We start from the raw sequence: 11,307 nt of genomic DNA on the forward strand, positions 1-11,307 counted from the left end.
CATCTGCATCTTCCTCCCCACAAAGGACAAGAAGAGGCAAGGAGCAGCTGTTCAGCCTGCACTTCCTGCTGTCAGTCAAGCCATCAATGAGATGCCAGAGGACAAGAAGAGAAGACGAACAGTCCAGAGCGTTTGCATCTCCTTAAGTCCTCCTTGTAAACTGAAGAATATTTCTCTCCATTATTTTTTTAAATCTTTTCTTGGATTTTACATTTTTGTCTGTCTGTTTGTTTTGAGACAGGGTTTCTCTATGTAGTCTTGGCTGTCCTGGAACTCGCTACATAAACCTCAAAGAGAGAGGTCCCTGTGTTCTACCTCCCAAATTCTGGGATCAAAGGAATGCACCACTGCATCTGGCTGACTTCTTAAATTTTAGCTGACATTCTTGTTTATACTGTATTCTGATCATGATTTACCTCTCCCCCAACTCCTGCCAGATCCTTCCCACCTCCATAAACAAGTAAAAACAAAATCAACAACAACAAGAAACATGCACATCGCAAAAAACCACACATGCACATACACCACAACACACACACACACACAAGCATGCAAACAAAAGACCAATAAAACAAAAACAAAAAAATGCCCAACCAAAGCAAAATGAAGCATAAAGTCTACAAAGATTGAGTGTGTTATTTGTTGGCCAACTGCTCCTGTGTATAGGACATCCCCTGAAGTGTAGTGATGATGCCCAAGGAGGTTCTATTGGAGAAAACAAACTTTTCCTTTGTCAGTAATATCAACTGCAGACAGTTTCTTTGTTGGGGTGGGGCCTGTGTCTACTTCTCCTCCAAGCGCCTGAACCCCATCTGGCTTGAACTTGAACTGTTAATTTTTTAACTTCAGGACTCCTGATTTTATGTTTCAGGCTACCCAAACTTAAACAAACTACACAAGCAAGTTTGTGTGGGGCAGGTGATTTTAAAGCTTGTTTTGAATAATATTGTTCAACTCTGAGGTTAGGTCTTGGCTTGCTCAGCAGTTCTGATGTACATCAAACCACTGGGGTTGAATGATATCCCGTCTAACAGATGATGGCTTCCTGCTGAAAGGTCACACTTCCCAGCTTCCCTTGCAGATACAGAGGTCATCTCACCCCATGAGGCACAATCCATCTTCCCCTGACGTTATCAGCTTTACCTGGAAGCATTTCGGCCATCTGTACAGATGAGTGACAATGATGGCCCTCATTAGACTAAGGTTAGACCAAGACCCTCTTTTCTTTCTTTCTTTCTTTCTTTCTTTCTTTCTTTCTTTCTTTCTTTCTCTTTCTTTCTTTCTTTCTTTCTTTTCTGTCTCTTTCTTTCTCTCTTCTTCTTTTTTTTCTTCTTCCTTCTCCTTCTTTCTCTCTCTCTCTCTCTCTTTCTCTCTCTAGATGTTTTTTGTTCTTATTTGTTTTCTAATATGACAATAGATATATGCGTTGATCTTGGCAAATATTTTGAAAGTTTTTTGTTTGTTTGTTTTTGTCTAACTTTGGTTTGTTTCACTCTTGGCTGTTACTTTGGAGAAAATTTTGTGTATGTGTACATACAGATACAGATATAGATACAAATACAAGTAAAACAAGAAAGGGGGTATGACCTGACAATCCTGATATATTGTGTTTATTTCAAACCATCCCTTAATATCAGAGGCTTTCTTGTTTACTCATTCCTTCCAAAATTATCTGTTGTTTGTCACAGAGCAAAAAATCTGGTAAAACATAGAAAAAAGTGGTAACTCTGTTGCTGCATTTTTTTTGTGAAAACAGAAATTAAAAAAAACAAACAAACAGGAAGCCTCAATTAAAAATCCAGTGTGCTAATGTAATAGGTACTTTAAATACTGTGGAGTAAAGAGATAGGCATGTGGATGGAGGATCTGGACAGAAGGGCAGCATAGTAGCATCTCAGGTTTAGTCTCCTCTGCTTCTCAGGAATATCTGAATGCAGCCAGGTCTCTTAATTTGTGTTATCAGGTAGGCAGTACTGCCTCTGTAACCTAAGTAAATTCCCTAGACAATTGTCTTACAGACACCATGGTAAGAGTTCATGGCACAGCACATGGCCAGGAGTGGAAAGTCAGAAAGAAGGGTCTGGGAGTCCACAGTTTCCTTTGAGAACATGTTCTCAGTGACCCAAGCACTCTTGACTAGCCTCATCTTTCCTTAAAGTACCAGGATGGTGACTGAGTGACTAAAATATGTATCCTTGTGGGACATTTAAGATCCAAAGTATAGCATATATAACCAGTGAGACTGTTAGAGAAAACTTCTTTTTTTTCCATTTGCCAGTAGTATCAATTACAGATAACTTCTCGATTAAGGACTGGAGTCTATGCCCACTTCCTCTGCTCAGCACTGGGAGTGATTGGACCTACTACACATGGTCTGTGGCAAGGTAATGCATTGAGACAGGGAGTTCATGGAGAAGTGATACTCACATCATGTCTGAGACATGAAGAAGGGAGGAAGAGGTTGGACATACCACCCAGTGTGATATAAAGACCTGACCTCCAGCAGCTCCATCCCTTAAAGGCCTCACTACCTCCCTAGGGACAAGTTGGAGACAAAGTCCTTAACTCACTGGCCTTTGGAGGTCATTTATTCAAACCACAACACACATAGGAATATGAGATTATAACATGGAATGTGATGTTTTAAAAAATATTTGCTTCCCCTGTAGTTTACTATATCCACAATACAAATAAAGTTTCATGTCATTTTTACTGGGAGATAATAATGGTACAGACATTAAACATGATAGATAGTGACTGGGAGTTTCCAAACAGTATATATATGTGTGTGTGTGTGTGTGTGTGTGTGTGTGTGTGTGTATAGTGTGTGTGTGTGTGTGTGTGTGTGTGTGTGAGAGAGAGAGAGAGAGAGAGAGAGAGAGAGAGAGAGAGAGAGGTTCCTAATGGCTTCATGGGTCTGAACATCAAACTCATTTCTCTTACAATTCTCATCTGCCTAGAGAACTATATTCTAAAGCCTCATTATGAAACAGATTATTTTTGACAGTCATATTATCCAAGTGCTAATGTAATCAAGAAGCTATTACAAATATTATCTAACACCATAAAATGCTCTTCAACTTATAGGCTCCTGATTACTTAATCTCTTCAATAATATTAGTAAACATTCAGAATTTTATAAATAAAGATAAGTAGAAATATGGTTCTATTAAAAACTTTTTTAAAAAGTGTCTCAACTTTAAGGAGATCCTCACAAACTAATGATTTGTCACATTTCTTCCTTAGCTTTTCTGTGGCCTTTTCTTAAACCTTGTAATCTGCTGAGTATATGAAGTGTTGTCACTAAAAAGAAGTAGACAAACATGCTTTCTATAACCATTTCTGTGATGAAGCATGGGAATGTTTCCATAGAGTGAGATAGGACCCTGACTCCCTCATCTTCTTATGGTAACCTTGATAGGGTGATATCAAGCTATAACTTATTTTTCTTCAAATATCTAATGATCTTATGTTTAGAATTAATGTATAATTGTTATGTGTTTTTTATGGAAAGGAACAAAACAAAAGCTCTCAGACCACGTCAAGCTTCCTCTTTGGAGCCCCATAAACAGATGTGTTTTATCAATGGAACATGAACTCTGATCATTGCACAAGAAGCCTAAGACACAGTAAAAGTTTGCCAAGCCTGTCTTTCCTGGATGGAGAAAAGGTTGTCACTTGGCAACCACTGAGAGATGTTGGCCTACGAGGTAGATATACTCCTGCTTACTGGACACAGAGTCAGCTCTCTCCCAAGTGCACCCATACAGATACTATTAATATTGCACAATTTCTACCAAATGGTTTCTCTCAGACTCAGGCTTATTTGGAAGTTTTTCTCTGATTTAATCTTTTCCATAATGAAGATTTCTATTATCTAAAATTGTTATGTATATAGTCAAGAAATATGAGATACAGTAGAATTTAATTCACATAAAATAAAATTTTTTTAATGAAGGAAAACTGTGATTTTTTGTGGAAATCCAAATAGACCAGGTTAATAATCAGAACTACATTCTGTTACTTTGCCTTGCCCTATTACATTGTTAAATTATTTTCACTACATCTTTGCACTTATAAAGATAAATTGTCAACTTCATCAAATCTTCTCATTGAGTGTCCGAATGAGACCAATCGGTTTGATAATCATCAGTGCATAGAATGCGCCTAGATCTAAGAGGAGAATGTACTTGAGAAGAAATGCCAAAGTTGATCGTGATGTTACAAATCTGAGTACAACCACTATATTTTAGCCCGTAATTTAGCTCCAGGAGAAAACTGAACAAAGTGACAAAATCCATTTGCATATGTTAAAATTCTCTTTGCATATCTTCTTGCAGTATAGAAGGTGCCCATCTGTCTTCTCTTCCGTCTTCACTGGCTCAGAGCTGCCGATTAGGATGCAGACAGTATTCTAGGCATTACAGACAATTACAGACACAATTAGATATATATTTGAGTGGGAAAAGAGAAGTGACTAATAAAACTCTAGCAAATAAACAAGGCAATGTGTAAGAAATGAAAGAAACTATAGTGGGTAAATGCAGGGCACCATAAGAGAAAGAAGTAACAGGAGTAATATGTGTCCCCTAGGTATCTGAAACAGAGTGGTGAACAGAATAGAATCTGCTGGGACAGTAATGACTAAAGACACGGAAGAAGTAAGGAACAACCCAAGTGCAAAGAGCAGAAGGGACTGAGGTGATTGGTTTCCATGGGGATCCAGTATGCCAGCATGGTGCTTGGTCTCCATGGGGATCCAGTAGGCCAGCACTGTGAGAGCTAGGGCTGCTGCGAGAATATAGTGACATGATAATGATATAGACCACATGGAGGAAGTGAAAAGCATGTGACTCAAGGGCCACCATCAGTCATCATTAAGACAGGAAATGAAAGCACGTTTCAGGCTTCCATTTAGTGAATGCCTGCTGCAGGCCAGGAGCTGAGCTCTGCTCCGGGTAACATAACAGCCAGCTCATAGGACAATGACAACAGCAGCTCACAGGCCTGCACTAATGAATTATCCTGTCTTCTCTCCAGTACTCTGCTAGCTTATGCTCTGCTTTAATAACAGGGCTGGAATGCGTCAACGGTAAAGAAACAAACAGAATTATGATGTAGCCAGATTTCTCAATTGCCATCCACGAGCCCTCAGACAATCCTAAAGTGTGTTATTAAACATCTACACATTAAGGAGAATTGGTGGGGAAACACATGCCCCAAAGACACAAAATGGACAAGAGCCCACCCCTATCCCTAGGGAAGGAAATTTCAAAATAGAAAATTCCTAGGAAAAACGGAGCTGCCAAGAAAAATTCTTATTTGTAACCATGAAGATGGAGCCATGTTTAGTGTTTGTAATGGGCCATCAGCATTGTTCAAAGAACACACTTGTCTATGAAAGACTGTTCTCATGGCACACTACAATTTGTTCAACGTGCAGAAAGAGGGCCACACTCAACTTAGCTTATTTTGCTTAACAGTAACTCTTTGGACGTTTACCTTTGGCTATAAGAATGTACACAGGTAGTTGTAACCTGAGGATAAATTATTTTTCTTGAAAACACAGGGCTGTCTGCAGAAGGTTATAAAGAGCTTCCCGAGGGTCTTACTGATGCCCAAAGAAAATGCCCAACACCAACACATCTTTTAAATTAGCAGGCACTTGAGTGCCTGTGCTGAAGACAGGGGAAAGCATCCATATTAAGAAAATAGATGCTTCTACAGCTTCTCTTGAAGCAAGAAGCTTTGGAATACGTGAAAAGTCTGTAGGATGTTAAATCTTTAGATGCTCTACTGGGTCTATATACGTTTTAATTTTTTTTAAGGTAAAAATCTTCCAAGTGAGGCAAGTTTTCTGGGAAGCACAGCTAAGAAGCATCTAAAAATATACATGTCATTTTTCATTTTTTTAAAGGAAGCCAGAAAGATCAATGAAAGAAAACTTAAGTTGAATGTGTGATTTTTCAAATGTGGGAATGCAAATTGGACATATTGAAGTGACTTTCAGTATAATAAGCTAATTTATGTTTCTCTTATGAATAGATTCAGACAAATTGGAGTTTCTGAAGAAAAAAAAAACAAGTTAAAAAACCGTGAAATCAAAACGACAGTGTTTTAAAAGACATCATTATTTTTCTCAAATATTTTTAGAAAAATATTATGAATAGATTTTTAAAGCCTTTACTGAACAATATTAATAACCTTCACATCACAATCAAGGACTTGACTATGCAATGTAAAAAATAAATGCAGTAATTAATGAAGAATTTTCAAGAATTTTGCACTCTCTGAATTTTTGGTATATATTTTTTTCTATTGGCAGAGAAATCAATGTGTTTTTTTTTTTTTCTTTCAGAATTTACAGTGGGGATACACTTGAGGGATTTGGTATCTCACACAAATTATTGACTTAAAAAAAGTCTCCATAAAAATGCTTCATCTATGCAAGAAATATGAGCACAAAAATACTTTCTATATTGTAAGCTCTTAAGGTTCCAATATTACAAATTGTAGTAGAAATAACCTAAATGCCATTGGAGTCTTTACTAGTTGGTTAGGCCATTTTTTATACCTACTATATTGGTTTAAACTAAGTTTAAATATTATGTTAATAATATTAACTAACCAATCTATATTCTCAATCTCCTTGGTCACAATTGATTAAGCAAGTCTTATGACCTCACTTAAGATTTGACAATCTGTACACTGATGAGCAATCTTTAATCCGATGTCTAAATTTTCTCAACAGTATCATGCAACCTATTAGACCAGTCTGGTCATCAGTATCTCTATAAAAGTGAGACGGTGAGCCTTGGGGATTCTTGTCATTAGTAGCAATGACGGGAGCTCAGCTGCCATAGTACCTGAATCTTAAAGGGTGATAAAAGCTTATAAAGGGGAATAACCTCAAGTTAAGTGAGTGCCCTTTGGTTCATTTCTTGACAAGCAGATTTTGAAATAGCTTCATATGTAAGACTTTTATTGAAGAATTACTCTAGAATATGGCTCAGTGTGGAAAGTTCTTGGTGCATAAGCATGAGGAAGTGAGTTCAAATCTCCAGAACCCAGGTAAAATAACAAATATATAGTGTCAGATGTGCTGACATCCTAGTAGCTAAAACAAGTCAAGTGGCTGAATGCCTTTAACTTGCCCCCAGGTATCATTTACAAATGCACAGATAGCTGAGATTTCTTCGCCTCCTGTGCAAGGATTTGCTTTTATATATCTGTTTCCAGATAAGAAATAGTTTTAGAGAGATTATTACCTCCTTAAAATTTAATCTTTGTCTCAACTTCCTGCATATTATATCTCAGTAAGCCCATGCACCTTTGCCTAAAGCCTGTGGTTCATAAAGAAGCTGTACCATGCTCTGAAGATCCTCAACAAGGAACTCTAGCAAACATGCCTTGCTTACCTGTAAAAATAATTAATCCCTGGTGTGCTACTGGCTAAGTCTGGTTAAGTCTGGAAAAAGCCAAATGGTTAAATTATATGAACAAAACAGTGTTCTACTATCAGCAAATAAAATAATGTGTGCAATGCTATGTTCAAGTAAATCCTGAAAACAGTGCAGTTCACGCCATCAACCTCAGCAATGACTTCACTGGAAGTTTCCTATAAACGAACTGTTAAGGAAAATAAGAAAAGGGAGAGAGAAACAGGCCAACATGGAACCACCAAGTAGCTCATCTACTTTTTCATTGCTGGTTGATATCAGAGAGAGATTGCCCTGTCTACCCTGACTCACCAGCTATTGCAGTGTCCAATGGTGCATCAGAATAAAATGATGAAAGAGATGGTGATGAGGAGAAATTTGAATAGATCATTTGGAATAGACAGAAGTGTTGAGCATATGGGACCGTAAATGAATGCTTCATCTGAGTGCTAAAAGAATTGAAAATAGTCTGGTGGATAAGACCTCCTTGTAGTCTGTGAGGGGTAAAAAACTTTTCTTCAGATACCTCTTTGCTTTCTCAAGGGGCTCCTACATAATTGGTTGTGACAGCAAAAAATGGAATTAAAAATTTGTTAATTTAACAAATTAAATTTCCTCTCAGCAAGACAGTTTTGTCTTATGTTGCTATTATTTGTCTAATGAGCCAACAGGAACATCAATACCAAGCATTTTCTAGAATATTATATGAAAAAAAGGGACAATCAGTCACCTTTACACTGTATCTGTTATTGGATGGCAGCCACCTTAGACAGTGTTGAGTTCCTTGATCTTAGTATGTGCACACTTTTTATTTGTGCATGTCCCTGTTCTCTGTAAACATAATAGGTTTGCTGAACGCCATTTTCCCCAACATAGTATTTCTCACCTTACTGTATTTAATTGAGCAATTACTTTCACAAATCACCTGGTTGTCAACATGAGATTCACTGATCACATCTGTGCTCCCTTACCCAGAAGCAACTTCCCGAGTATTCTGGTTGAATGACTAAAGTCTCTTCCTGTATTCATGAAGGTTGATGAGTGGCTCTCTCACAAGATACAGAGCACACATTGAACAGTACCAATATTGTGGTTGCTTTTCCAGAAGGATGCCAGTCTCACAAAGGATCGAAAGAGAAAAGGCATCTTTCACCATTATTCTTAGTGAATTACTTAACATGTGTGTTTCCTGCTCCTGAAATGTTAGATTTTCTTTCTGTGAAGATCTTGTTTGCTAAGAGTTAAGGCTTTTTCATGCAGATAAAACAAGGTTTGCATTAGGCTAGAAGATGAGACAACTCTTCCTGTCACTGGGCAAGCGCTGGAGCAATTGATCATAATTTCATGACAATAGTGAGTTGGCTGTATCCACTAACTGTTGTATTCACCAGAGAAGACTGCTTGGAGATGGGTTTAAGCCAATACAAAGTCTTTATTAGCTGCTCTGGGATTGTAGTGGGTAGCACTGAGCCTTTCTCTGGGTCAGCTTTTAAGCACAAAAGCAGTGCCCTGGGTTGACATACTTAGTTAACAAGAACAGTTAGCCAGAAGCAGAACTGCATAAGTTAAAAAGCAAGGTTAGGATATTTTAAGACTTTCCCAGAACTATATGAACTTTGATATATTAGGCCTTTGTTTTTGTTTTTGGTAAGTTGTGTTGTCTATACGCTGAATTTTACAACCTTAATGGTACTTCTATCATGGGCTCAGTTGTGCTAGTAGCCTACTAAGTCTGGGGCCCTGTTACACAGGAACATGGAGGATCTATCTGGAACATAGGGCATGTATAAAGTTGATTCAGGGGAAATGGAGTCTCCTCTTGGGGTACTTAGTCTCATTAATAAGAGAACTTAAGAATGAACTCAAACAGAAATTCAAGGACAATTTTATTCCAATTTAAAAGAAAACATTCCCAGGGCAGGCAAGCTGTAACCTCAGCAGCTGCCCACAGTCAGACAACACGGGAAAAGGGAAAAGCTATTCCATTTAAGTAGATTTGGAGGTCAGATATACAGTAGGCAAGCAGCTATGTGGCAGTGTAGGAGGCTTTAGAGGAAGAGGAAGGTTATCCAAGATATTGCGGAAACCAAATGTGTTAAGGAGAAGCTACTTTTCTGCATAACTCAAAAACGGACAAAGTGATAGCATTGTTGTGGGATGTACCCTGTGGCCCTGGAAGCAGAGATTCTGGCAAAGAAGCCACAGTATCTCATGAAAGGAATAATGAGTTAGTTACTCCACCTAACTCTTTCGTACGGTCTAAGGTGAACCTGCCTTCCTAAGGGTACTCTCATGGGCAGTAGATTGAACCAGCCCAACTGGAATGTTAGGTCTCCACCCAGACCATAAATTATATTTGATTGACCAGGAAAAAAAAAGATTTTTTCTACTCTAACAATATAAAACACAATAATTGATAAAATTCAAAACATTAAATATGTAACATAAATCACAGACAACATAATCTTCAACCCCCCTAATTGCTACTGACTTTGTGTTAGGCACTGCAGTATGTGTATTACATGTTTACATTCATTAATTTCCTCAACATTTACCAGATGTTGGTCTTATCGTTTTCTTTTTACTTTTTTTCCCCCAGAGGAAGATTTGAAGACTCGGAGATTTGAATCTCCTCAGTTGTGTATGTTATTCAAAGTCAATCATAAAGTAAACGAGCAAAACTTTGTATATGAGGTTCTAAACCAAAATTTGATAAATAAGACTAAAACAAATCCCCATGGTATAATTAGATGCCAAAACAAAGGAACCAACTTCAGTTGTTTACTTTGAAATTGAAGATATAAGGTCTGTAATTGGCTCAGCAGGTGGGGGAGCGTGCTGCTGAGTCTATTCCAGGGTTGTCTTCTGAATTCTGTGTATGGCCCATACTCACAAATAATAAAGAGTAAACAAGCAGATGCAACAATGTATTTTAAAATTGAAGATATAAAGCAGAATTATGAAACAGGCACCACCCTACAGAAATTTGTGAAAGAAAATAACAAATAAAAGAGACCTAGATTCCTTAAAGTAGTATCATCAATCAATGAGTTGCAGCACAAACATGGCCTCAAAATCCCAGAACCTATTCTTTTAGTGAGTAGATAGCATTTGTCAGATTTTAGGTCACATTGAGAAAATTTCTGACACCTGTCTATTAATTTAAAAATAAAACATTGGGTAGGCTGAATCTCCTCAGTTGTCATTGTAATCTTGATGTTGTTATTAATTGGTTAATGATTCCTAACCTTATAGTTTAGAATATATTTTAATTTATTTTTTTGCAATAACATTGCTTCTCTGTTCTCAACAGTCCAGCCTCATGTCTACTTTCTCATCTTTCATTCTTCAATAAGCGTGCTCCTCACTAATTATTCAATCATACTGTATGCATTTTTAAAAGTATGCATATTTATTTAATTGTTGATTCGTTTCTTTAATATCTGGGTGATTATCATTTTTTGTGTATTTTCCTCTTACGGTCTTACTGTGAATTTTTTAAAAGGTAGCAGTAAATAAATTTTGGGTTTTGTTCTATATACTATAGATACTGAAAGTATCTGAAACACTAAAGCACCCATGTATTTTGCTCTTTTAAGATTTAGCCTTATATTGATGTGTATATAGAAAATATAGCTGAGATGTAACAGAAACAAATGCAATGGTCATGATATGATAGAAATAGGAGGAACCCAACAGTCTTCTCACTAATAATTTAACCACTGGAAAATGTTTATTAGTACGACCACTTCTCAGAAACCACCGCAACAAGATCTTAAGATTTTAAATGTTAGTAAAAGAATGCTTTTAAATGGAACTTAGTTTTTGGTAAACCAGAGAGGGTAGAAATACTTAATTTTGAATTAGA

This window comes from Arvicanthis niloticus, chromosome 4, assembly GCF_011762505.2.
Source record: "Arvicanthis niloticus isolate mArvNil1 chromosome 4, mArvNil1.pat.X, whole genome shotgun sequence".
Taxonomy (NCBI): domain Eukaryota; kingdom Metazoa; phylum Chordata; class Mammalia; order Rodentia; family Muridae; genus Arvicanthis; species Arvicanthis niloticus.